The sequence below is a fragment of the Mus pahari genome, chromosome 6 (assembly GCF_900095145.1).
Source record: "Mus pahari chromosome 6, PAHARI_EIJ_v1.1, whole genome shotgun sequence".
NCBI lineage: Eukaryota > Metazoa > Chordata > Mammalia > Rodentia > Muridae > Mus > Mus pahari.
This window is the reverse complement of record NC_034595.1, coordinates 34,134,964-34,162,759: the sequence shown is the minus strand read 5'-3', so window position 1 is coordinate 34,162,759 and position 27,796 is coordinate 34,134,964. Positions and strand designations below refer to the sequence as shown.

Genomic DNA, 27,796 nt, shown 5'->3' with positions numbered 1-27,796 from the left:
CCCCGTCTTCTCCACGCAGTGGGGAACAGGAACACCAAGCCTTTCTTCATCACTGCGTCATGGAGAGCAAAGCATGCCTAGAGTAGATGCAAGTGAACCATTTGCACAGGCGTGCTCTCCTGTGAGGGAAATACTCCCAGAGAGCAAGACAGGCATTTAGCGGATCATTTCGTCCACAGAGATAGGTGCTGGTTGCATGTCTTGAAAAGCTCAGCCATCTGCTCTGTGCCTTGGTCCTCCTTTGCCTCTCTCAGATTCAAGCACTTGGGGTTGGCGGAGCTCAGATCTTCAGTAGTGCCTAGGACAAAAACAAAGAGAACAAAAATTGTGCCCAGAGAACAGCATGCCCGCTTTTCCCAGGGGAATCCTGGGTGTATTTTCTGTGTCATCTCAGGAGATGGGGGAGAAGGTGTCCCTGCCAAGGCCACATGATGGGCATTCTGTGGCCCAGCTTTCTGGCTCTCCCCAAGTCCTGCCTTCCCCATTCTGACCTTCCACTGTGCAGAGAACAGACCTGCCAGAGAGCCTTGCTATTTTTACTTCTCTGCGAGGGGATCTCAGGTTACAAATTATATACGGATGAGGTAAGTTCCAGGTAGGCAGACTCATGTTTCCAATTTAGCTTGGCACTGATTTCGAACATTAAACAGTCCCGCCCCAGCCCTCCCTGTTTCCACTCTCCTCCCTTCTTTTGGCATCTCATTTCATCCTGCTTCTTAGGGTCACTTTCTTTTCCTGCTGTGTCCCTCAGCTTTCAGGCTGCGTGAGGGCAGGTGAGGGCTACCAAGGAGAGTTAAGTTCTGGACAGATAAGATCGGCTCCTTCTTCCTATTACTGAGCTTCTAGCAGCAGTGCACTCACCTTCTTTTGCTATGGTGAATATTTGTAGTAAAGTTTAGAAGTTTTCCATCGCTTTCATTCGTGCAGTCACAGTTAAGCCCCGAGACAGCTTGAAGAGGTGGGGATTGCTGTAATTATCTACGGGCTGCAGAATGAAAAAAAAAAAAAAAAAAAAGCCAGACTCAGGGTAGAGTACATAGGCGAGGTGAAGTGCAGAAATAAAAAGGATGAATAAGACCCATCTGGGCGGTTGTCCTCCTTTAAAACCCCAGGTCTCTTGAAGAAGAACACATCTTCTTTCCTCCTTTCTAAATTTCTTCTTCCTTCCATTATTCCTCAGTCTCAACTGGGTTGGACTTTAGTTGAAACGTCTCCTCAAAGTTACTTGCACGACAAACACATTGGGTCTTTTCTGCATTCCTTCTTATGAATGTGAAATGTTGATGTGAATTTAATTAGAATGAAAGTTTTAGGAATGGGAGCCACTAAATTTAGTCTAAAATAAACAGGGGTTATTAAGAGTCTGAACTCAAATGCTTGTTAATTTTGCCTCTAAAAGTTAAAGGTATTCATTAAATGGTATGCCCATCTTCAGGGAGTTTATAGTATAATATGTATGGAAAATTTTAAAAATAAAACAACATTATTCCCAACCAGAATCTTGCAATCACGGGGAAAACTTGAATTGCTCCTAGGAAAAGAAATAGCTTTAATTTAAAAATGCAGCTTTGAATTTTGGGACATCGCGCATACTTGTTAGAGATGTAGACATTTGCACATATCCATGAACCCAGTGTAGTGTTTAACCCTTCTTTTGGCTTGTCGGGGTACCTGTTTAAGACTCCTTGACTGTAGTATTGGAGTCCTCATAGAGGTGGGTGTAGTTCCTTGTTCATGAGCATCTTCATTCTCTTACATGTGTGGTATACACAGTTCACAATATAATAAAGTGAGCATAGAATGAGGCACGGTCTGGGCGGGTTTTTTCAGTGTCTCTGTGTCCCTGTTTCCTCATTTGTAAATTGGGAATGACAAGTAAAAGTCTATGGACAGCATTGCACCGATAATCTCTAAAAAGCACGTAGAATGACTTTAGTAAATAATGTTTGATAAAGACAGACAGGGAAAGCTAAAAGAAGCTGTGACTTGGAACAGAGACCCACCTCCAAGATAGACTGATGCAGTAGTGACTCAAATGGCATGAGAGTAACCAATAGTTTTTTAAATTGTAGGAGAGGGAGGTGGGGGAAAGAGGACACATGATCAGATATGGGAGAGAATCCCCTAGGGCCAGCAGAATGAATGGAAATATGCAACCTCCAGTGGTGGGAAGTGGGGAGACCCTCTAGAAAGTGTCAGAGATTTAGTATGTGAGAGACTATCAGGACTCAAAGGGAGGGACCTTAGATGAAATGCCCTACAGTGGGAGAGGGAATCTGTAGAGACCATCTCCAGTAGAAAGACAGGGCATCAATTGGAAGGATGGGGATGTCATCCCACAGTCAAAAACTCTGACCCAGAATTGTCCCTGCCTAAAAGAACTGCAGGGACAAAAAAAGGAGAAGAGTCTGAGGGAAAGGTGGTTCAGTGACAAGCTCAATTTGGGATCCATCTCAAGGAGAATCTCCAACTCTGACACTATTACTGATGCTATGGTGTGCTTACAGACAAGAGCCCAGCATGGCAGTCCTCTGAGGCCCATCAAGCAGCTGACTGAACCTGAAACAGACAAAGATGCTTAAACCAACTGAAACCAGGGACTCCTGTGGTTGAATTAGGGAAAGGCTGGAAGAAGCTGAAGAGGAGGACGATCCCATAGGAAGACCAGCAGTCTCAACTAACCTGGACCCCTGAGATCTATCAGACACTGAGCCACCAACCAGGCAGCATACATAAGCTGGTCCGAGGCCCCCAACACATATACCGCAGAGGACTGCCTGGTCTGCTGTTGAAGGATTTTCCCAGTCCAACCACATCAGGGCAATGGGCCTGTGATTGGGCAGGAAGAGGACAATGGACCTGTGATTGGGCAGGAAGAAGGAAGGTGGTGTTAAGGGTTGCAGAGTCAGGGAGCGTCTCAGGGTGGGAGAAGAAGGAAGATGGCTGCGAATGCGTACCTGTGTGGCATTTTCCAGCCACAAGTAGTTATGATTCCACAAGGTTAGAACTACTGGGATAAAACTTTTATCATTATCAATTGCTCTGAAATTATTGTATTTACATCTTATAAATTGTGATATTATTGATACATAAATCTGTTGGTTAATTAAGCTTTGGAAGTCTTGATTCTACCTGGTAATTGGGTATTGAGATGGCTGACAGTGGGGTGTGTGGTTGTAGATTCACATGGATGAAGCAGTGATTTCATAGACATGAGAGAGCTCCAGTGGTATTTATCAACTCTGGCCTCCTTTCTAGCATAGGTCAGGCACTATTTGGGAAAAGGGAGTAGGTTCTGTATTGGAGAACAGCAGAGAATGTGATGACGCTCCATAAGATTAGCAAGGTAAATAGTGCCAGTGTGGGAGACAGGCTTCAGAAGCCACTGAATTCCATCAGACTATGTCACCCCTCTCCTTTCCTCTGAATCACTTGCAATCCTGGGAGGGAATTTTAGGTGTGATAACCTCAGTTTGTCCTCTCGTTGTGCTGAGTCCTGGCATATATCATTGTTGATGACAGCCTCTTCCAGACTGACTCACTGATTCCTTGGAAAAAGAAGGAATGGGAGGGGTGCCTGCTAATCCATTCATTCAATTGTTTTTCCGTACGATAGAAAAGCAAAACATGTCTTCAAATCTGAGCGTTTTAGTATTGAGATCATCTTATTATCTTTTAGTTTTTGGTGCAGTTTCTTAATGCATTGAGGTATAACTTATGTAGAATAAATAGTCCCATTTTTAAACAACAGTTTGATGATTCTGGAAATTATATATAGCCATATCACTATATATGACAATATCACTGTCAAGTTCTCCTATGTTTTCAGAATGGCCTCTGTTACCCCACATCTCTGCAGTTGGTCACCTCTGTGAGATACTATCTTTAGTCCTCCTGAGCTCAACTGATGTCCTGTAGTATGGTGCTTTGGAGAATCATCCCTGTTTACTGCTTTTTATAGCTGGATATATTGCAGAGTTGATGACCATACAGTTTCTTTACATAGCAGACTATGTAAAGATGCCTGTATGCTTCAAGGGCTGCTATTAATAATGCTGCCCTCATGAGCCTTCCAGCACATGAGTCATTTTGAAATACATGTTTATTTAATTTAAATCACTATCAACAAAATGGGTAATGGGGTAAGCATGTATTCACCGTCATAAATGTCTGGTAGTTTTCCCAATTGCTTTACCACTGTCAGTGGAACCAGCAAGGTATGCCAGGACCACTAGCTCTGCTGTTACCTCATTTTCCTAACATTTACTGATGCTCCATACTCCATAGCTGGTCATCTGTTTACCAGGTGCTCGTCTATCTTGTTTAATGAATGCTGATTAAATGTTTTGCTTACCAATCACTTCTTAGAGTTGCATTCTTACTAAACTATGTATACTGTATTCTAGACACAAAGGTTCTACCTAATACAAGCTTTGCATTTTCTTCAAGTCTGTCTCTGTGTTGCTCTGCTCCATTATTGTACATGCAATTCATTGATTGTCTTTTTATTTTTTTGCTTTTGTATGTGCATTCTTTCTGATCTGCTTAGGATAACAGCTATTTCATTTACAAAGATGTTTTTGCTAACTTTGCGGCTTGAAATCCCATTTTCAACTCATATTTTCTATGGTATACTTTATTTTTGTTTCTGTTTTGTATATATCTAGTTTCACTTTTTCTCATGAGAAAAATTATCAGCATGTGTTTGAAAAAAATCATTTTTGGTTTAATTATCTTGGAAAATCTTTGATTTTTAAAAAAAATGTAGTCGATGGGCTGTTTGATCATATTCCCAAGTCTTGTACATTGGTCTGTGGGTCTGTACTTAGTGTAGCTCTTTAATAAGTCCTAGAGCAGGATTGAGTATGTATCCCAACTTGTTCCTCTTTTTCAACAATATTATTCCTGTACTATGTCATTTTAATTCAAGGCCAGCTTATCAACTTCTTTCATAAAATTTAGGGTAATTGGTTTGTTTAGTCTATTAAAATGTAATGTGATTATCAATGTGCTTGAGTTTGAGTCTGCCTTTTTATTGCTCAGTTTCTGTTAATCCATTTTATTATCTTCCCATAGTCCCTCTTTCCAGATCTTTGGAGATTTGTGAATACTTTTTTGGCATTTAATTTATTGTTTTTGGCTGTTTTGAGTGTTTGGATGCTAGTGTCCTGTTTGTGATAGCTTAGTTTAGCCATTCAAGATATTTCCATTGGGGGAAAGAATCATCACAAAACAAAACCTTTAAAAAACACTATTAAATATAAATGATAGAACATAGATTACAGGAAAACATCTATAAAATGTGTGTCTGGCAAAGAAATTATAATATAAGATTTATATTAAAAATAAAGCATCAAAACTCCTACAATTTTAGGAAAAGACAAATGACCTAATATGGAGTTGGCAAATTATTTGGACAGACATTTCCCAAAGTGCATATGTGAATGGCCAAAAGACATGGAAATATACTGAATACCACTCTATTAGTCACGGTTCTTTAGAGGAACAGACTTACTACAATAACACATATTAAAAGAGGGTTTATTAGGTTGGCTTATGTGATACTGTCTGGGAAGTCCAACAATGACTGCTTCACACCAGATCGACCAAGCATGCTAGTTGCTCAGTCCATAAACCGAATGCTTCAAGAGTCTCAATATGGAGCTAAGGGTATTGAAGATTCCTGTAGAGCTGCTATTTTCAATCCAGATTGGAAACCTAAAACTGAGTACTATTATCTATGAAGGAATGCAGCCATGGCCGCAACAGATTAGATGACCTTGCCAACAAAAGTGAAGGGAAGCAGGCAAAACCAAAGCTTTCTTCTTCCATCTTATATCCAGACTCCCACTGGAAGGGGCTGATCACATTCAGGATGGATCTTCCCATATCAAATAGTCTGGTTAAGAAAACCCCTCATAGGAGTACCCAGTGGTTTGTCTTTTTAGTTGATTGCAGATCAAGGCCATTGACCAACAAGATTAATCATCAAGGAAGGAGACTAGAAAGCCAACATCACTGTAAAGCACCGTTGTTTACCTAGTAAAGCTAAGCTAAAGAGATTGACAAGGTTGAACATGGCAAGGATATAGGATAGCCATAATTATGATACACAATTGAGAATGTAAAGTAGTGCATCCACGTAAGAAAAAGCAACGACTAGTTATTATAAACTAAAGAAACAACTCACTGGTATTCTAAAATGCCACAATCAAGTCTTCTCAAGATAAGTGCAAATATGTATCTATAAAATGTATAAATCTGGGGGGGTGGGTGGGTAGGTGAGCGGGGGAGGAGGGTATAGGGGACTTTGGGGATAGCATTTAAAATGTAAATGAAGTAAATACCTAATAAAAATTGGAAAAAAAAGAAACTGAAAATAAAATCCTTGGAGAGAAGTGTCTTCAAAATGAACCAGTACGTTAATGTATATATCTATCTTATATCTTAATATAACATTATATATATAATACACACACATATATATATATCAATAATTTTCAAAATCATATGGAAAAATAGTTAACCCAGGATAGCCAAAACAATCCTGAACAATAAGATAACTTTGGGCAGAATCACCATTCCTGACCTCAAGCTGTACTACAGAGCAATAGGGATAAAAACTGAATGGTATTTGTACAGAAAGACACATTGATCAATGGAATAGAATCAAAAACCCAGACATAATCTTCCATACCTGTGGACATTTGATTTTCAACAAAGAAACCAAAACCATACCAAAAAAAATAAGCATCTTTAACAAATTGTGCTAATCTAGCTGAGGTCTACATGTAGAAGAATGAAAATTCTTCCATATTCATCACCCTGAACAAAACTCAAGCCCAAATGGATCAAGGACCTCAACATAAAACAGGATAAACTAAAAGTACCCTTGAACACATTGGGGCAGGAGACAATTTTTTGAAGAGAACACCAATATCTCAGACTCTAAGGTCGACATTAAAAATGGAACCTCATGATACTGCAAATGTTCAATAAGGCCAAGAACATTGTCAATAAGACTGAACAAGAAATAAATTTGGAAGTTTCTCAGAAAACTGTTAAATAAGTATTCCTTAATACCCAGGTATACCATCCCTGGGCATATATCCAAAGGACCCTTCAACACCTAACAAGGAGAGATGCTCCACTATGTTCATAGCAGCTTTATTTGTAATAGCCAGGAACTTGAAGTAACCTAGATGTTCTTCAACTGAAGAATGGATTTAAAAAATGTTATAGCTGTGTCTTGTGCGGTTATGCCAGTGCCCGGCAAACACAGAAGTGGATGCTCACAGTCAACTATCGGATGGAACACAGGGCCCCCAATAGAGGAGCTAGAGAAAGTACCCAAGGAGTTGAAGGGGTCTGCAACCCTATATGTGGAACAACAATATGAACTAACCAGTACCCCCAGAGCTCGTGTCACTAGCTGCATATGTAGCAGAAGATGGCCTAGTCAGCCATCCTTGGGAAGAGAGGCCCCTTGGTCTTGCAAACTTTATATGCCGCAGTACAGGGGAACACCAGGGCCAAGAAGGGGGAGTAGGTGCGTAGGAGAGCGGGGAAGGGGAGGGTATAGGGGACTTTGGGGATAGCATTTGAAATGTAAATGAAGTAAATACCTAATTTTAAAAAAGGAAAAAGAGAAAAATGTATAAATCTTTTTGGAAGAACTTTTTTCATAATGGCCAGAAATAGACATGCCTCAGTAGACGACGAATAGTGTGGCTAAAAAAAAAAATGAGGTTATCCACTCCTCAGGATACCGCTCTCAATCAATGACAAGGAACAAATCATAGCACACACAAATCATACCAAGCTAAAGCATTGTCCTTTTAAGATTCCACTCATGATGTTCCAGAACAGCCAACACACACTTGTGGTAGAAAAATCCCAATTGTGGTTGCCAAGGGTAGTGGGTCCAAGGTGAGAAGAAACTGGGGAATGGCACCATGAACTTTCAATAGAGTTGATCTCTGTTCAGGTGGGGATTTGAATTACACAGGTGTCTAGTGGCACTTGAAGGTCTTATTGTAGTTTGTGGTTCCAGATGGATGGCATCCATAAGGCAGGGAAGACTTGGCATGTTGACTGGTCCAGGTCGTGTCTGTGTTTTCTCATACAGGATTTCCAAGGAATTTGGGGCGGGGAGAGATTATTATTTTATTTATGAATTGAAAGATAAAATGATGAATTAGTATTACGAAGCTGGCTGATCACATTTCCATTCATATAGAGGAAGTAGAGGGAGTGAGCAAGGAATAGGATGAGACTCTAAACTCTCAAAGCCTTCCTTCAGTGGCTTATTTTCCTCCAGCAAGGCAGTACCTCCTGAAGGCTCCATAATCTCCCAAGCAACACTACCAAATGGGAAACGAGTATTAAGCTACATAAGCCCATGGAGGACATTTCTCATTCAACCTGCCACTAAGGTTATATGCAAGTTCCTTCCCTTAAAATATAAAGAATTGTTAACATCATTTAGTTAAATTAATATTTTATGATATTAAGAAATATCTGTTAATCTCTGATTACTGTTAATAATATCCTCAATTTTTTTTAATGCATTTGAAGCAACTATAAAACATTAGTGGCCTATGGCAATAGGCATTTATTATGTGGTCCTTAATTGACTCTAAACTTCAGATTGAAGATGTTTCTTTTTTAAAAAATTCTTAGACATACTCTTTTCTTAGGAAATATCAGGGACATTTGAGGGTAAGGGGAAATCATGTAAATCACCCCTCAAAGCATGTTTGTATCATGTCTTCTAACATCCCTTTGATGACAATTCACACAGTAGAATTCAGAATTAAGAGGGAGGAACGTGGTTGATGCTACGGCAATGTGTGTGTGACTAACTATTGGGGTGACACATGAAGAACTATGTCCAGGGTGGGGCTGTGGTTTCACATGAGAGAATTGCCAAGGAATTTTGAAGGGGAAGAGATTATTATTCATTGATTAAAAGATAGATTGATCCTGAATATGTACTAAGATAAGGTGTAAGAGAGAGAAGTGGGTCGAGGTATAGAAAAAAATTATTGACCAGAAGTGTGTAACGGTTGAAGTAAGACATGGATACAAAGGAGTCCATTACACAATCATTGTTCTCTTGAATTCACTTGAAATTTTCTCTAACAAAAGGTCGCAAATAAGACAAAAATCATATACTGAATTTATCACTTTTATACACGGGGAAACAGAAGTTCTGAGATGGTATGTTGTTTGTTCTGTGATGAGATATCTATTGGCCAAAAAGAGCCAGGATCCAGGCCAATGTTTTCTACTTGATGTGGCTGTCAGTTGCCTCTTTGGTAATTCCTCAAATATTTATTTAATGCTAGGTTCTACACAAGTTGTGGATAAAAAAGAAAGTTTCTATTGTCCTGAGTCCTCTATTTTAGTGTGGCAATATGAGATTGCAAGGATGAAAGCATGCTACATTATAATGGAGTTCTATGCAAGACCTATTGGGGAATAGGAGAAGGATCCCTTAACATGACTGAGGCGAGGCACAGAGCATTCCAGGAAGGAGGCAGTGGGAATGGTGCGTAAAGGGCACTGATATGTAGGAAGCCAAAGCATTATGCTATTTTGTGGAGATGTATGTGACCCCTAGTGCTGAGAGATAGCTCAGTAGGTAAGAGCAGCGGTTGTATGGGGACCTGAGTTCAAATCTTCAGCACCCATATAAAAGCCTTAAATGCTTTTAACTCTGGAGTTTGGGAGTAGAAGCAGATCCTGGAAACTCAGTGGCCAGCTGACCCATCCAAAGTCATGGGCTCATAGATCTCAGAAGAGAAGTGTGGATGCTCTACAAAACTTTGGGATTTAACACTATGAAGCAGATTGCGCAAATACAAAAACTGTCTTGCATACTCAGCAAGGCACAAGACCTAGTTCCTAGTTCTGACCGAATGAATCAGAGGTGAGATACGTTTGAGAAGCACCACGTGGAAGCTACAGAAAAACGCTGAGCAGAGGGATGACTTCCGTGTCAGAAGGCTACCCAGCAGAGGGATAAGATCAGTATAAAAAGTTGAGCCAGAAAGATCCATCAAAAAGGTTGTTTGCAGAGCCATAGGATGTATAATGAGTCACCAGACCATCATAGCAGCTACAGGACTGATGAAAAGGGGTGTGACTGGACTAAGACGCATATGCTCCTGTTAGTTTGACTGTATGGATAAGAAGGTGGTCCTTTCATAGTGTTTGTCTTGGGTGGGTGTGGCGATATCACTGTTCTCATGCAGGCAGGGTTACAGAGATTCAGAATGAGAAAGCTCATGAGGGCAGACATGAGCTCACTTTAGGTTTTGGGTAGCATGGGTACTTTCTGGCTCTCTGGGGAGAAGTGTTCAGGAGGCAGGTCCAAAGCTCAAGAACAAGAACTTCGCTAGAGATGTAGAAAGTGCTAGCTTGTATTCAATCTCTTAGATAGACTGCATAATTTTAAAACATTAGAATTCGGAGTCCATAGAAGTGGCAGCATTGAAGACACAGAAGGGGGACCAGGAGGGAAGGAACAAGAGAAGGGAACTTGGGAGAAGAAGGTGAGCACAATCAGAGCTGAGGTCAAAAATGCATTCTAGTGGCTGGACAAAATGCCAGCTATGGTTGGTATTTGCTGGGATGGTGCCAGTGGGGCACTGGAGGAGAACTATAACTTTGGATTGTAAGTTGAATGGGATCAGGGGAGATAGAGGAATGTAGGTAATACTGGGAGCTTTTTCTGGGAACAAAGCACGCTTTATTTTTAGGAAAGGAGAAAAGAGAACACACACACACACACACACACACACACACACACGGGCATCCACTACATAATAATTAAGCACCCTGGCAAATGCCATGCTTTTTGATAGGTAGGAAGCTCCTCTCATCTGCATTGGCAATAACTGATATGAATTTCACATTCCTTTTGTTGAAAATGCATTGGCCAGTCTTTCCTTGCTAATTTATGGCATAGATTAAATAATTTGGAGTAAGTTTATATAAGAGAATTTAGGTGCAACATCAGTGTGTTTAAAATAATAAATATTAATTTTACTCTCTGAATACCCAAGTAACCATGGTGCGTGTCCATGTTCATGTCAGAGGCATCCCTGCGGACTTATGGGCATCAGAAGAAATCTCCCTGTGACTATATACACAATTTTAAGCTCACAAAATACAGTTAACTTATCAGATATTTCTTCCAAAGTTTTCAAAATCAAAACTTTAAGAGGATATTGACAGACTACTAAATGTGAATTTTAAGACAAGCTGTCAAGAAAACCATATGTTAATACTAATTTTTTCTATGATTAATTTTTTTCTCCAACAACTCATGGGGTTTTGAGAACAGGTTTTAGAATGCTTATATGATTATTTTAAAGTCCTGTTTTATATTTTATCTGTTTATATCATAACTCAAGTACCCCTCTTTGAACTCTACACTTGGTTCCATATTGCGTTCTATTTCAGTCTAACTGAGAGAGCATCTATTACATTTCTTCAAGCCCTTGTAACTTAGCTGACTTGAAGAAGGGTTTTTAAAAAGAGCTTGTTCTTAACTTCTATTCTGAAACTTGCTGACACCACCACCCTACCCCCTTTCTCTCCCATTTTCATCTGTGAATTTGAGAACATTTTTAGGCTGACAAGAATCATGGGAAATAAATGAAATGCAGATGAGTTTTATAGCTGTGCCACAGCCAACATTTATATTTTTCTGAGTAAAGAAAATGTTTTAGGTAAGGCAGGAGGAATGTCTCCAGACAGAATATGGGACCCTTCAGAGGGGGAATGAAGGACTGGCTTGCCATAGTGGCTCCAGCCCCAGCAATGTGCCCCACCTCGGGAACTTACTTCCCTACATCCAGGGCTCCTGTGTGTGTCAGAATCCTAAGTCCTAAGGAGATGACATGGTGAGGACTTTAACACTGGTGGCTTGGCTCTTCCATCATGAATAGGATTAGTACACTCACAGAAGGAATCCCATTGAGTAATCTTGCTAGGGCCCAACAATAAGGTGCCACGATGAACAAGGAAGTTATCTTTTCCTGGACACTCTATCTTTTCTCTCTTCACTATTGAACACCTCAGTCTCCAAGACTATGGGAAATAAATTTCTGATGTCTGAAAGCTGAACTGTATATTCTGTGTTGTAGCTCCAATGAACTGTAACTCCAATGAACTGTGATGCTTAAACTTTGGCAAGAGAGTTGTTTGCCTTGCTCTGATGCTGAATGCTAAATTGATGGCTTGCCTGTGGAAATCCTGGGAAGCTAAGGCTATGTTTCCATATCTAGCCCAGGTCACTTCTGTTTCAGACCATATACTGAGATTCCAAGACCCCAGAATTTCAAAACTAGGTCTTCGTCACACTTCCTGGGCAACTGTGGTTTTTAATCTCTGAATGCACCCTTGTGAGTGTGCACCCCATGACTGGAGATAGGTGGAGGGGTGGTAGAAGGATGGCTCTTTACCAGGGACTGTGATTGGCATGTCAATGTCTTGGAGTAGATTTTAGCACATGATCACATAAATCCCACTGCTAGGCCTGGCAGAGCTGAAGGGAGAAGGATAGGAGCAGAACCATATGCCCTATGTCCCATTATGGAACTCTGAGGAGTCTGGGGGTTCTTTATGGATACTGAAGCTCGTGGGTCATCCTGAATGTGTTTCCTCAATAAATATGAAATATATTCTATGAAACAGCTCTTAGCTTTATTTTTAAGGCTTCAGTGCCATTCATGGGCCAGTTATATCTCCAAGTCCTCTGTGAATATTAATTATAGTCCTTTATGATATTAGACAGAGCATTTACTGTTTGCGCATAAGGAAACAGAGTCTCAGGTGAGTTCACTTACCTAAGGATAGACAGTATATGAGGAGCTAGGATTTGGAGCGCAGACATACCTGGCTCAGATTCCTCTCTGCACCACTTGGGTCCACTGTCTCACATGCTGCACATGGCAGTAGGCAGCTGTGCTGAGGATTGGTGGGCTGTGGTTCACCTTGGGTCATTCTCACTGGGGCACAGCCTTGTTCTTGCGCTAATCCTCCCACTCTGTTACATTCCAGGGTTGGTTTTAGTCTCCTCGGGCTCAGAGATGAGCTCTGCATTGTCTTATGGCTTAGGTTAAGGAAACGTTGGCTGGCTGAAATGGAGAGTTATCAGTCTCAGCCAGAAATTTATCACAAAGTACGATAGTGTCCTATAGTTTTTTTTTTTTTTTTGATGGACAACCAGACACATCTAATATATCAGCCCAGAAAAGAAAATCATGACATATTCCTAAAAAAATCTATGAATGCAACCCTTATCCCAAGAACCCCTGGATGAAGGTTTTATAAGAAAAATAAAAATAAAAATGCATTACTACCATTTCACAATCTTTACTGAACCAATCACTGTTGTGAAATTCAGCATCAGTCTGAAAGCAATTGAGCTCAGTTTTAGACTGACTGATCTCCGACCACCACTCAGAGTTACTTACCCCTCTACCTAACCTAGCCTAGCTGATTAGGAAATGTTGTCCATTAAAGAAAGGCCAGAGACTGATAACTGCGGTGGCAAGCTAATTTTCCCCCTCATTTCCCTTTTTTTTCCTTTACACAACTCCTTAGGGCTGGAGTGAGGCTCACTCGTGCCTCCCTCTACCATACTGTCATCCCAGCTTCTTTTGATTTTTTTTTTCCAATTATGATAGCTTACCCAGTCTCTTTTTTCCTCCACTGCTTCCCATTCTTTCCCCCTCTATATTTTAGGTAGCTGTAGCACTTTCCAGGATAGGTCATGCCAAGCATGAGGGCAGCGTATCACAGTACCTCGTGGGCTTGATGAGCACCCAAAGCAGCATTTTGTCTATGACATTTGCACCGGAAGCCACAAGCTAATTTTCTTTTCACCCAGAATCTTGGTCTGGTTTTACTTTACAGTTATGAACTGTCTATGGCAAGTGAATAGGAAAATAAGGAACCTGGACCGGGGCTGCAAACTCAGGCCTACCTGATGCAAATTAGAAGTTTATTCATTTCTTCAGTGGCTCATCATCTAATCAGTAAACACGTAGACTGGTTCTTTTGACTGGCTGAGTAGGGTTTTGTATATGATATTACATAATTCTCATGACAATTTCAGTGACTGAAAATAAAAAAACACCCTAAGACTCTGAAAAAGAGTTGAAGCAGAATTCAAGGGCAGGTTGTCTTTAAGGACTTTTTTCTTATACTGTGAGACTGTCTCTATGATCGCTATCACCCCACCAAGTAATTTATTTATTTGACTGGATGTTTTCTTTATTTACATTTTAAATGTTTTCCCCTTTCCAGGTCTCCCCTTCAGAAACCCCCTATTCCATCTCTCCTCCCCCTGCATCTATGAGGGTGCTGCCCAACACACCCAGTCTCATTCTCCAGCCCTGGCATTTCTTGGTTGTCAACTTGGCTACCTCTGGAATGAGCTACAACGCGGAAATGGAGGGCACACCTGAAAGTGATTGCTTGCTTGGTTTTAAGTGGGTGAATTCACTTCTAGTCCAGATCTTTGAGGTAATCATACACATACCTTTGATTCAGATCTTGATGCTGGAAGACACCGCTTTAAGCTAGGCCACAGCTTCTACTGGAAGTCCATATAAGGACATAGAAGAAGGAAGATTTTGTTCTTTGCTTGCTTGCTGGCACCTTGGTAACACATCCATTCTTTCACTGGCATTGAAACACACTTCTTCTGGATTCCAAAGCCCTAGGAAATTTGACTGGAAAGACACATGTAAAGTCATTGGGTGCTCTTTCTGTTATTATATATGGCAATTTTTTTTTTGCAGTTTTTATCTGTACCTAATTTAGCATTATAGGTCTAAATTCATCAATAGTTATCTTTCTTATGAAAAAGTTTAAAGTATAGAAATGTTTATGTACAGATAGACACTTTGTAAAAATCTACATACACTGATTTTAAAGTTTCTGAAAGAATGACAAGCATAAAAATGCTGAAAATTACAATAACCAGAGGTTACTATATGGAACAGGTATTAAATCTATTATAAATCTACAGTAGATACAATGCCATAGTCCTAGAATATGATATAGATAAATCAATAAAGAAATAATAAAAGCTATAAAGGCAGATACATAAAATAATTTACTATATAATAAATGTGGCATTGGGCACTCTGGTTTAGCTGATAAATGGTACGGAGGCAACTAGGTAGCCAGGTCACATAAAGGAAATTTATGTGGTTCTTCATTGTATGAAAAAGTGACCAACTTCACACATAAAAGAAGTGCATATGAAAACCATAGTAAAATATTATTCCTTCACCCATCAACTTAGCAAAGATAGAGACATGAACAAAGACTTTTAAAAATAAGATTTATATATATATATTAAGTTTACCTGTGTATATGTGTATCTGTATGTCTGTAGCTATACCACATGTATGTAGGTGCCCTTCGAGGTTGAAAGAGGATGTGAGGGCCCCTGGAGCTGGAGTTACAGGCACTTGTGAGTCCACCACTATAGGTAGTGGATGGGGACTGATCTCAGGTCCTCCACAAGAGCAGCAAGTCCCCTTAAAGACTGAGCCGTCTCCCCAGCTCCTTGAACAAGGCTGTGAAGAACCAGTTTTTCCATGCACTGATGGAAGTAATGTGGATGAGTACAGCTTCTGTGCAAAATTTATTCAAAATTTATGCAAAATTCATCCATGTATCTGGGTGAATAGAATATTTACCCAGAAAGTTCATACAACTGACAGAAAGTTCGTGTGATTACTACTTAATTCCATATGTGCTCTTTAATGCCTTCTGAATTTTGCATGTAGTCATATGCCTAAAATTCAATTTAAAAAGAAAAATGGTAGTGCCCATAACTTATTTTTCCTACTCATTTCATTTTTAGTCAGATACAAATTCAGCACATAAAATTTCAGTTCTCTACTTTATTTCTTATTTCTTTTTTATGTAGGTAATTATTAATTGTTTGCAGGATTGTTATAAATTGGGATACAAAATAGTCAAGTTTAAGCATCGTTGCAGAAACCACAGATTCCATTTGTTTTGTAGTGACTTCTAAAGATTTGGTACTACACTTTTAGTTGTGTGAAGTCATGTCTGAGCTTTTACTGATTCCTAACAGCAAGATGAATAGCAACAGCCCTGGTGTGGTGAAGATGCTGTTTTTTGTGTGGTGAAGGTTCTTGGTTCTTTCTATGTGCTACTTTTTTTTTCCAATTTTTTATTAGATATGTTCTTCATTTACACTTCAAATGCTATCCCGAAAGTCCCCAATACCCTCCCCACTCCCACTCCACCCCCGCCCTGATCTAATGATTTTTTTTCAGGTTTTCAAATTTCCAACAAACTTTTTCAAGTGTTGTTTAGGTTGTTGCCATTTTCATTTCTTCTTCTTTTTTTTTTTTTAATAAATTTTTTTTATTTACTTAGAAGCGTTCAGAATGTCAACAAGACAGCCAAATTTTGTTGTTGTTGTTGCAATTACAGAGTGGTATTCAGTTAACAGAAAAGAATTATCTTCATATAAGCTTCATCAGAGACAACTGAAGATGAAAAAAAAAAAACCCGAAAATAAAACTAAAAGAAAAAAACAAAACCAAAAAAACCAAACAAACAAAAACAAACTACTGTCCTCATATATAACTAATTTGTGCTGTGCACCATCAAGAACCTGCTTTAAATTTCCATGCCAATTTACAACCCCCAGACTGTATCAGGCAAGGTTAGTGGCTATTGAAAATACTAACAGTACAGGGCTATTTAAAGACACATCCCGTAGTGTGTTAACTATACAAAAAAAAAAAAAAAAAAAAAAAAAAAAAAAAAAAAAGACACTGTACAGTTTAAAAACAAAGCCATTTTCATTTCTTATGGGCTACTATTACTTCTGACTCTCAATTTACTTTGGGAGCTAATCCATGAGGAAACTGCAAGACATTCCCATGTGGTAGATACAGACCTACATCACTGGCAAAGCAAGATCAAAAATTACAGAATGGCCTCAGCTTCAGAATGGCCAAGTCACATGACAATACCTCTATAAGATAACATGACTTATTAGGAAAGTCATATAACAACGTGTTCTTTCTTACCAGAAGCCTTCCCATAACTCCGTTCCTTTATGATCTGTGAGCAAGGAGATGCTTTGGAGTAGATGAAGATGGTGATAAGATACTAGATACCAAATTTGTACAACTTACAGAATCCTGGCAGCATCCAACATGTTTCAGCAAACCAGATCCTGCATAGAGGCCCAAGCAAGAGATTAGTGTGAAACCTACTCTTCAACCTCTAAGGTGAGAGAGGAGGATCTTGTTTTCAGTTGGAATTTCAGAGGTCGTCTTTATCTTTAAGTTGCTTTGATAGGACACTTTTCTTAGGGTTTCTATTGCTGTGAAACACAATGATCACAGCAGCTCTAACAAAGGGAAGATTTAATTGTGGCTGGCTTACAGTTCAGAGGTTTAGTCCATGATTTTCATTGCAAGAAGCATGGCGGTGTGCAGGCAGATATGGTGCTGGAGAGGTAGCTGAGAGTTCTACATCTGGATCCCGAGGCAGCAGGATTTCTGAGCTACTAGCCTAGCTAATGTCTCAAAGCCTGCCCCCAGTGACATACTTTCTTGCATAACACCACACCTACTCCACCAAGGCCATACGTTGTAATATAGTCATTCCCTAGTGACCAAGCATTCAAACACATGAGTCTCTGGGGGCCATTCCTATTTAAACCACCACAAGACAACCCACGGGAGGGTTTATTTGGCTTACTTGTTATTGCCCTTAATCAAGGAAAGCCAGGATAGGAATTCAAGGCAGGAACTGGAGCAGAGACCATAGAGGAATGTTGCTCAGTGGCTTGTTTCGCTACTTTTCATATACAACTCTGGCTAACCTGATCAGGGGTAGTGCCACGCACAGTGCACTGGGCTCTCCCATATCAATCAGAAATCAAGAAAATGCCCCCAGGACATCCTCACATGCCAATCTCTACAATTTCACAGTAGACATTCTCTTTCTCTCAGGTTTGTCTAAGTCCATGTCAAGTTGACAATGACTAACTATGTTAGTTTCTATAAATAGAAGAAACATTATCTGAGTTTGATAAAACAACATTTCTTTAAGGTTTTATAATTTGGATAACTCAGAGAAAGGGTGTTAGAGTTATTTACGTCCCTGGAAAATTAAGAAAATAGAACAGCTCAAAGAATTAACTGTTTCATTCAACAAGCACTTACAGGATGTCTGCTTCTCACTAGGCTTCAGGCAATGTCAGCATTCACTTCAGGAAGACATGTCCCTGCATATCAAAGAGCACTGGCATCTGTTTAATCCTTGTACTTTCTCAGTGCATTGCCAGGTAAGTGGATAGATGACTATGGGTATTTGTGAGGACTTTCCACAGAGCCCTGGGACCTTCAAAGACTTCAGCTTTGGAGAAGAGCTTAAGGGAACTTTTTTGTTTTGTTTTGTTTTTGTTTTTAACCAGCAAATGGTGAAGTTTATTCTTACAGCTCCCTCTGTATCCTGTGCCATTAAGATGCCAATTGATTGCTAATTGCTCTGCATTATCCATAAGCCAGCTACAAACATGTTTAATGGCATGCTCTTTGTTGTAATTTAGGAGCAGGGACTGCTGTCTGTCTCTTTGTTCTTAAGAACTTTTTTTTTTTTTTTTTTTTTTTCCCTGAGCCTACAAAGTGTTTGGCTGGCATGCAAGGGCCTGAGGAAGCTTAAGCAGAAACCAGGTCCCAGGAGGCATAGTCCTGCCACACCCTAAAGTGGATAGAAGGCTGTGCCTTGCATGTGGAAGATGTGTCAGCCAGATTTGTGAGAAGTGCCACCACTCTGCAAGCTAGCTCTGCCAGAGGAGAACGCCACTTGCTGAGGACGAACCTGGAAATGGCCAAGAAAAATCATGTTTTCCCCGTGTCTGCGCTGGTTGCAAGCACTGGAGTGAAGCTGGCAGGTCATTTAGGACATCCTTTCCTGCTGCTTAGTGGGGCTTCTGCATTTTAACTTCAGGATTTTTTTTTTTTTCCCACATCAGGCACTAGTATCTGATAATTGAGTCTAAAGCAAAATCTTAAAGATGTTGTTAAAAAGTAATAATTGTGATGCCTGGTAACTAGAATGCTGAGGTGGATAGAAAGGTAGAAAATCGGTCAGCATTAAAGGAGAGGAAGCTTCAGCTCCTCCCCCTCCCCCTCCCCCTCCCTCCATGGCTCACCATGGCTTAAGGAGGTCGAGGTAACTGAGCTTCACTGAAGTAAAGGGCCAGCTTATTTACAAGTCTGGAGATCTTAGTATCAATGCCATCATTAGTCACCTCAAATCTTTTCTGTTCCTCACAATTTGATTGGGGCCGTGTCTTGTGTAGCAGAAGATGGCCTTGACTATCCTCTTTAGCTGGGGATGACTTCCAAGTCCTGGTCCGACTGCATCTAGCTAGCTAGGATCTTCACACAGTTTTCTTTTGCCTAATTTCTTCAAGAGTTTGGTTGGAAGACATGTCCCATCTATATTGTGTTTTCGTCAGAGTACTGTGAGAACTAGCCAATCCCCTATGATGTCTTGCTACCATAAGCCCCCTGGTAATGTCATCCTAAAGCCAGGGTTTCCCTTTGCTCCAGGTTGAAGCCTATTCTTTATTTCCTAGATTTAAGGAGTGAAGCATCTTCTTTATTAAAAATAGATCTATCTCATTTGTTGTAGATGTCCCTGGTACCCCATATATGCTCTATCTTCTTGGAGTGTTTACTGTTAGCTTGTAGCTTCCCCTTCCCTGGAGAACTGCTATTGCTAAATGAAAGCCTTTGTGTCTTGTGAGATATATTACCAGCCTATAGGCAATGTGTGAGGAAGCAGAAAAGTCAGCCCTTTGTCACTGGGCCAAATCTGAAGAGAGATTCATGCTCCGTGGTTCCTTGTCGGTACAGGCTGCAGTTAGATTTAACTGGGACCACGTTGTGCTCCACTTTCCTCTGCCTTACCTTGGTGCCTTCATTCCACTTCCCCTGGGAACATAAACACAAGAATGCCTGTCTCAGGCTCTGCATCAGGGGAACCTGACAATCACCCTCATTATGAATGTTTATGGCAGGTGGGTAAGACTCTGGGAGTGGTAATGTGATTGGAGAGGGCTTAGCACATAATTTACCCTAATAAGTGTTTGCTAAATGAATGGATTTTCCAGGCTTGCTGTTTGGATTAAAGGTACCACAGTTATTATCAGAAAATCTATTTCCCAAGAAGGGCCCAGCTCAGTGACTCACTCCTAGACTTAAAATGGAATGACTAGGAAAATTTCATAAGGCTTATTGCTGAACAGAAAGAAATTGATGATTGTTAATGATGTTAATTAATCAACAGGGATTATCCCATGCCAACTCTTCCCAGTATGTCACTGAGTCCTCTGTCTGTGGTAAGTCTTGTGAGAAAACAACAGCAACAAACAACCACAAAACCCAAAGAACCTTTTATCTTTCTTTTTCTTTATTAGATATTTTCTTTACTTACATTTCAAATGTTATCCCCTTTCCTGGTTTCCCCTCCAAAGAACCTTTTGTCTTTTAAGGCAAATGTTAAATCTCAACAAGAGGAAAAGAGTTAGTCTAAGGAAACAATTGGGGAAATTATAAGATACCACATAATCCCATGGGAAAACATATTTCATAGGTGACAGATTCTGAAGAGGCTCAGAGAAGTCAGTGTGGGTGTTCACCAGTTAGGCAGGTCTGGGGATAGGAGCAGGAGAAAGAAGCCATTCCAAGCCGGTGAAGCAGTAAGGAAAAAGGACTGGAGATAATTGTGAGGTTGCCAGTGTTTGCCGGAAAATAGAAACCTAGACCTGTTCCTTCCATCTTTGTGTTGTCATGAACATTTGCATTTCTGCTTACTTACTCATGCATTTGTTCAACCAGTTCCCAACACTTTCTTGAACACCTGCTCTATCCAGGTGCTCCCATGTCTTGGGAATACAGCAGTAAAGATTCCTATCCTGGCTTTCAAGGAACTGGCAAGTCAGCAGTAGGGCATTGTAATACACAGTGGCCCTGGTTCTATAGGGGTAACAGGGTGCTGAGAGGACTAGGGAGAGGCAGGAGAGCCATACTTGCAGGAAATCACAGCCATTTTGTTCCCTGATGAGTAGATAGACTTCAGCTAGCTAACAGGGTGCAAGGCAAGAAGTTCTGGAGTTGCACAGAACGTTGAGAGAACTGCAGTGTGAATGGTGTGTGTGGAGGGTAGAGAGACAAAGGAAGGACAATAATGAGGGGCCAGGTGAGGAACAGCCACAGACCAAGCAAAGGAGAACAGGCTTTCAGAGTCCAGGACCACCACTCATTAAGTACTAAAATTACAGAGTAAGAGTCACATGAGGAACAAGCTTGAGGAGCTTGGAGAATAAAACACTGACCTGGATGCTAACAGATGCACCGTAGTTTTATCATCTCATACTAATTGATGGTGAGTGAGAGGAAAGACAGGGCCAATGGAGGTAGGTATTGTGTTAGGTTCCAGAAAGCAGAAGCATGACCACTGGAAACATGGGGACCTCAGAACAGGAATCAAGACGATCCATATTTCTATAGATTCTCATGAAGTTAGGGAACTTAGGAGGAAAAATACAATTGTGGGGGAAGACTAGAACTCAATTTTCAACCCGTTGAGTTTGAAAATCTTGAGATTACTCAAAGGAACCTCTTAAATGGATGGATCTGGAAGTTTTGATGTGCTGATAATATATTTGGAGTTTCTACTAAGAAACATACTTTCTTACACTACTGTGCTTAGTCACCAATACTCATCTTATTAGAAAGTTTTACTCTGTTTAGAGAAAATAGGATCCTCAGAAGTTTTATACAAAGTTTTGCAAATGGGCAAAATGTGTATTTTCCTGGTGCTGTGAGTCACGGGCTTTTGTGTGGTTTTCAGTGGTTTTCTTGACTCTCTTCTAAAGTAGAAAACTAGAGAGACTAAAGATGAATGTCTCTTCTATCTCACTTTCTCTTTGTATATTTACTCATGAATTAGTTTTCATAGTTTGAGCCATAAAGTCCTTACTTCCCCCTTTCTCATTGCTAGTTTTGTAACAGGTCATTACCTACTTGTGATTTAAATTCTTCTTACTGGGATTTCCCAACACATATAGCTGTACATTTGCCCTAAACTGATATCACAATGTTTATTTTTACAATGCAGTTATATAAATCTCTGACTCAATTCAAAGCTACTTATTTTTTACTAAGTTAAACCTTGTCTGTTTCTGGAAGTTGGACCCAAAGAAGTAGAATATGGCCCATTCTCTCTGTCTTTTTCCTGTTTCAGGCAGTTGTGCTGTTGGGTAGCAGCATTAGGAGGGTGAGAATGAGTGGAAAAAATTAGGTCATGCAACAGCAGCATGTTCAAAGTGGCAAGCTTAAACTGCCCACTTCTACCTCATTGGATAGGATACTTTTCCTGGCTCAATCTTCAGGTGTAGTAACCATTCCCTGGTTAGATACTGAGGTATTGTAGGTGATAATGGGAGTTTATGTATGTCATGGAGAACTGTGATAGCCACCTGTCACGCTTCTGGTAGATAACCCTCTGTATCCTTCTTGTAGCAGCCCCTTATTATTGTTCATTCTGGATTGGAGACCTGGGCTAAGTCTAGGGGGAAACTTGGAATCATTCCTCTTTTCTCAGGATATATGAAAAGCAGAAATGGGGCAACCTTCCTAATTTTTGACTCACCTATTTACTCTGTCTTAGAATCCTATCTCTAAGATCCTTTGTTCATTTTCCTGGGATATGGTGCTGCCAGATATAGTGAAATCTCATCACAGTTTCTTCTTTCTAAATTTGCTTTCAGATTTGAGGAGTGAGTCATTGCGGGTATACCTGGCTTGGTTGGACAGGGGAAATGAGCCCATTTACTTCCCATCAAGAACATGAAGAGGGTGAATACTGACAATCTCGGATCTCTCTTTTTTTTTTTTTTTTTTTTTTTACTGCCTTCCAACAGATGGGCTACGATTCTTCTTAAAAGTCCTTTTGTGAGCAAATCCTGTGTCATGGATGGCCACACCATAGTTTCCAGCTTTTAGTGGTCTCTAGTTGCTAACAGGCAGGGAGGGGTCTCAGCATCTATCACTCTTTAGTTGTACGATCTTTTAATTGGTACACAGGATATAATTTCTTGCCCTTTCTGACTATCTTCACTTCAGTGAATTTACAAGGTCAAGTCAGATTAAATCTTAGAAGCATGGCCTCAATGAATAGTGTTGCTATTCGCTAAGTCTTGTTCTAACACATTTTCATGCTACAACACATTATCTGTTATATCCTCTATTCATTTTAATCAAATCTCTTTTATTAGTTCCTTATGTCAACCTCATATTTCATCTTCTATGTAGTCTCCAAAAAAAAAAAAATCTCCAAATCTCCTCTGTGTGCAACACAACATTATTTAATCTGCCTGGTTCTGAGAATTTATGAAAACCCTTCTATTTAACCCATGGTCATTATAAATCTAGCAAAGCTTTGAATACAGCAAATGCTCTACTGAAATGGTAGGTAGGTGGAGTTAGATCATGGCAAGAGCTTAAAACAAACTTAAACAATAACATAGTTGGGATCTATTTAATAGTTAATAGTTGGACAAGGAGGCACAAAAATTCCTCAAGGTCATTCATATTTGCAATTTATAAGATGCTCCCAGTGTGGTGTCTCAAAAACATATTTACTCCAGCAAAGCACACTGCTGGAACAAAGCTGCCCAGATGGGCACGGCCTGATGACAGGACATGGGGGTCTAAAAGAAGATCAAGTACGAGTGTCCCCAGAAATGAACATATGCCTTATGTAGTGTTCTAATCAGGTAGATGAAGTTGTATGGCCAGGTACCAGGCTAGTTTTAGCTGTATATGGTGAAGCAGAAAACAAGGTAACCTGAGCCAAATCCTGCTGGGCCAAGGCGGTCCACATGAACATGAACAGGCACTCGAGCATTCTATATTGCATAGCCATGGGGCCTGAGCCACCAGGCATCTGAGCATCTGGGCTTCAACAAAGCAGAGCTCTGAACAGACTTCATTTCAAAGGTGGCTGTAGACGGAGGGCTTCAAAAAGGGTTCAGGGATCTCTGGGTAACACTCAAGTCTGGCTACACTAAAAAGTCCCTGTGTACATGAACAGAAGCTTAGCTGTTCTTTAAACAGCTCATTTGTCATGCCTGAACCTTATAAACAATGCAATGCCCATAGATAGATGTCATTCCAAAAAAATGTTTGAAAGATCATCTAGACACATCTAAATTTAATTTGATTTGCTGATTTTCAAGAACCAAGTCTAATCATACCAGCTGCATGGGCCTCAACCTCCCCTCAATCCAACTCCTCCTCAAACAGTGCAGACAGTTGCCTATTCAGATGATCACACTCACGCAAACCACGGATACTACAAGGTTACATGCACAGGCAGTTCATACATCTTCACCAAGCCTGAGGTCTTATACACTATGCTGCCCATGTTCTACAGCCTATGCTGGACCATGCAGCTGCTTTGGGTCACTCTTTGACCTCCACTGTAGGTAGAACAGCTGTGGTCACAACTTAGTTTGAGAGTTGCTGCCAAGAGAGGGATGGAGCTAGCCTAGGGAACAACTTTTGTGAGTAGGTTAGGAATGTGGGTGGAGCCAGGGATAATGGGCACAGCTGATGTCACTTTTTCAAGAAGGTGGGAACCCCTTTCCTCCACGGAGAGATGAGTGAAGGCAGCTGGTGCAGCAACGAACATGAGCTGGTAGAGCCCGGCTTCAGGAGGAGCAGCTGCTGTGGTCTGGAGGGCAGCACCAGGTCACTGGGCTCTGCTCCAGTGCTCATACATCATAGGGAGAGGAGAATGCTGGTCCTAAGGAATTGGCAAAGGTTTCTGATTCATTGTATTTGTGAACCAATGTGTTATCCTGTGGGGGGGGGGAGAAGGGGGGGAGACACAGTCTCACCTTTTCCAGTATGCGTGAACATTATCCTCAGGGATTTTTTTTTCTTTTGCAGCTTCTGACCAGTAGAAAAAGCTGAGGACTGGTGGCACTGAATGAACACATGTAGTGCCCTTGTCCTTGCTTTGAGAGCTTATGCTCTCAGTGTCCTTGAATAGCCAGTACCCTGAGTAACCACAGAGTCTCATCTAGACAACTTCACCCTGGGCCTGATGCAGTCCCCTTTTTTTCTATCCAGTCCAAAGGAGCACAGTGGGACCCTGAACCCTCACTCTTATGGAATACATTTGATATTTGAGAATCAATGAATGAGACTATAGCATTAAATACCAACTGAAGACACAGGGAGTGTGCCTTTAACATGGGAGTTTATGTTTAGTAAATTATTAAAGAAAGGACTCCACTGGGAATTAGATTATATTGAGTATTCAGGCTTTTCACTATATGTTAAAACATTTTAGATATATTAATAGTATAAACAATGAATTTCAGTGGCACAGTCATACATTCATAAGGTGCACTTTGAACATTGCCTGTCGGGCCTTCCTCTTTCTCTTGTCTTTACACTCCTATATATGACCAATGTTCTTCAGTAGTTCTTCTGACTCTCAGCCTGGCCTATGTTAAGAGCTTCTGTCCAGACCGCATGCTATCACTAGCGGTGACACAGTGAGTGGGCCTGTGGCTCCAGGAAGACTTGGTTTCCTGATAAAAACCAGCAGATGCTGAGTGCCTTTATCTTTGACAAACATCACGAAAATTTGAACCCCTGCGCCTTTTCCTTCTTCCCGTCTTGGACCTCAGCAGACATGTTTGCTGTCCTTGGCTCAGCGATGGGATTGGCCATTCTTTGACTTTACTCTTTCTTGGCCACCTTCTCAGCAACAGCTGCCTTCCCAGCTTGACTTCGATCTCCATGAATCCTATGGATAAATCCATAAGCTGAACGCACCTGTGCCTGGCAGCTGGAAATTATAATCTCTCACGATGTGATGTCCCTCCCTTCTTGAGAAGGGAGTAGGCAACAGAGCTTTAAAATTAATATTGGAATTGAACCATTACTCTTTTTTGTTCTCTTGACAAAAGTCACACCCATCAAAATTCTTCTCTCAGCATGATATTTGGATATCACCATCTAAAATAAGTTTTCATACTAAAGTATAAAGGGACACTAAGAGGTCAGTCAAATATTTGGCTCTTGAAGCAATGATTTTGGAGAAAGGGGGCTTATTTACTTCGGTTTCCATCTTCTGAAGATTCTGCACTGCAGGTCTGTAATTTTATTCTTTCATTTGTATGGATGAAACCAACTTGTCCAAAGTCTAAGGTTACAAGATGCCTCTGTAGAAACTCCACTTTTCATTGAGGGTTAAATTTAGTAACTGGGTCTCCTCCCTCCTAGCCACAGGCATGGAAGCCAGGTGACCCCTCCCCTTCAGGTACTCTGCAGGGGCCCTGTAGTTAGCTTTGTTCAGACTCAGTCACCAGATAACACAGGAACTATTTTCCAGTGGAAATTTTCCTTTTTGTGCAAACTTCATAAGCAAAGAATGTAAGGAACTGCTGTTTAAGGGCTTTTTAATTAATGCATTGTAACTAAGACAAATTTGGTATCTTATATACATCTAATTTTCCATCTCAAAATCCCAAAATGGTAGTCATTTGCAATGTATTGATTAAAGATACTGACATTAGACCTTGTGCTACTTTTCTCATTGCTGTGACAAAATACCTGACAAAGGTGGCTAAGGAGAGGAAGGGTTCATGGTTTGAGGGCACATCTTGTTATGCTAAGTCATGGTGGCAAAAGTATGAGGTGACCAGTCACATTGCCCCCCACACTCATGGAGCAGAGAGAGAGATGAGCTCATTTTCCCCTTGTCTGGGATTCCAACATGTGGAATGGTGGAATTTTAAGGTGGGTGTTCCCACCTTAGGTCATGAACTCTAGAAACTCACTCACAGATGTGCCCACAGGCTCATTTTCTAGGCACATTTAGATCATTGAAGATGACAATTAATATTAAGCACAAGTCCACCATTTGTTAACCTGGCAAATGCAAATATTAACTGTAAGCCAATATTGTCTGCCTCTTGTTCCCATAGGCTCATATCCATGTTGTGATGAAAAAAAATGGAATTCAATCCAGCTTCAAAATAGTCAGTGGAACTTAACAGTGTTTTTTGAACACTGTTCAAAAATGTGGTCTCATCTGAGACTCAGGGGCCCCTTAACTGAGAGCCCCTAGAACATTAAAAATCCGAGTTACCCAGTTCTAGAATACAGTGTTGTATAGAACCATTGCCATTCCAAAATGGAAGGATAGGGCCCAGCAGGAAAAGATTGGGCCAAAGCAAGACTAAAACCCAGCAGGGAAAACATTAATTCCCGAAGGTCTGCATCTGGCCTCTGGAACTTATGATGGAATACTCTCAGCTCCAAAGACTTAGGTACCCCACCCTCCCCCATTTCTGCTACTTTCGATGCATACAGCCTCTTTGGGACTGATCCTACTCCATGTATGAGGCTTTTCTTGGATGTCCCATAGTTCTGGCATTTCTAGCATCATGGGCTCTTCACTGAAATTCAGGCTTCACCGTCACAGGTCTATGCAATAGCTCCCTAGAGTCTGCTTGCATTGAATCTGTTTTAGTTTACTTTCTATCACTGTGATAAATGTCATCACCAAATGCAATGTATGAAAGAATGGATTTATTTTAACTTGTGCTTCTAGAGCATAGTCAACCACTGCACAACATCATAGCAGGAACTCCAGGCAGGCACCTGGAGTCAGA

The 27,796-nt window shown here is 40.6% G+C and overlaps 1 long non-coding RNA gene across 1 annotated transcript; it reads left to right on the top strand.

Moving 5' to 3' along the window:
• The first annotated feature begins 483 nt into the window (after positions 1-483).
• Positions 484-26,689, top strand: LOC110322783. The gene is made up of 6 exons (XR_002380598.1): positions 484-584; positions 14,326-14,544; positions 17,109-17,309; positions 18,273-18,982; positions 22,871-22,958; positions 25,056-26,689. It is a non-coding gene; the product is annotated as an uncharacterized LOC110322783 (long non-coding RNA).
• Positions 26,690-27,796: the final 1,107 nt, after the last annotated feature.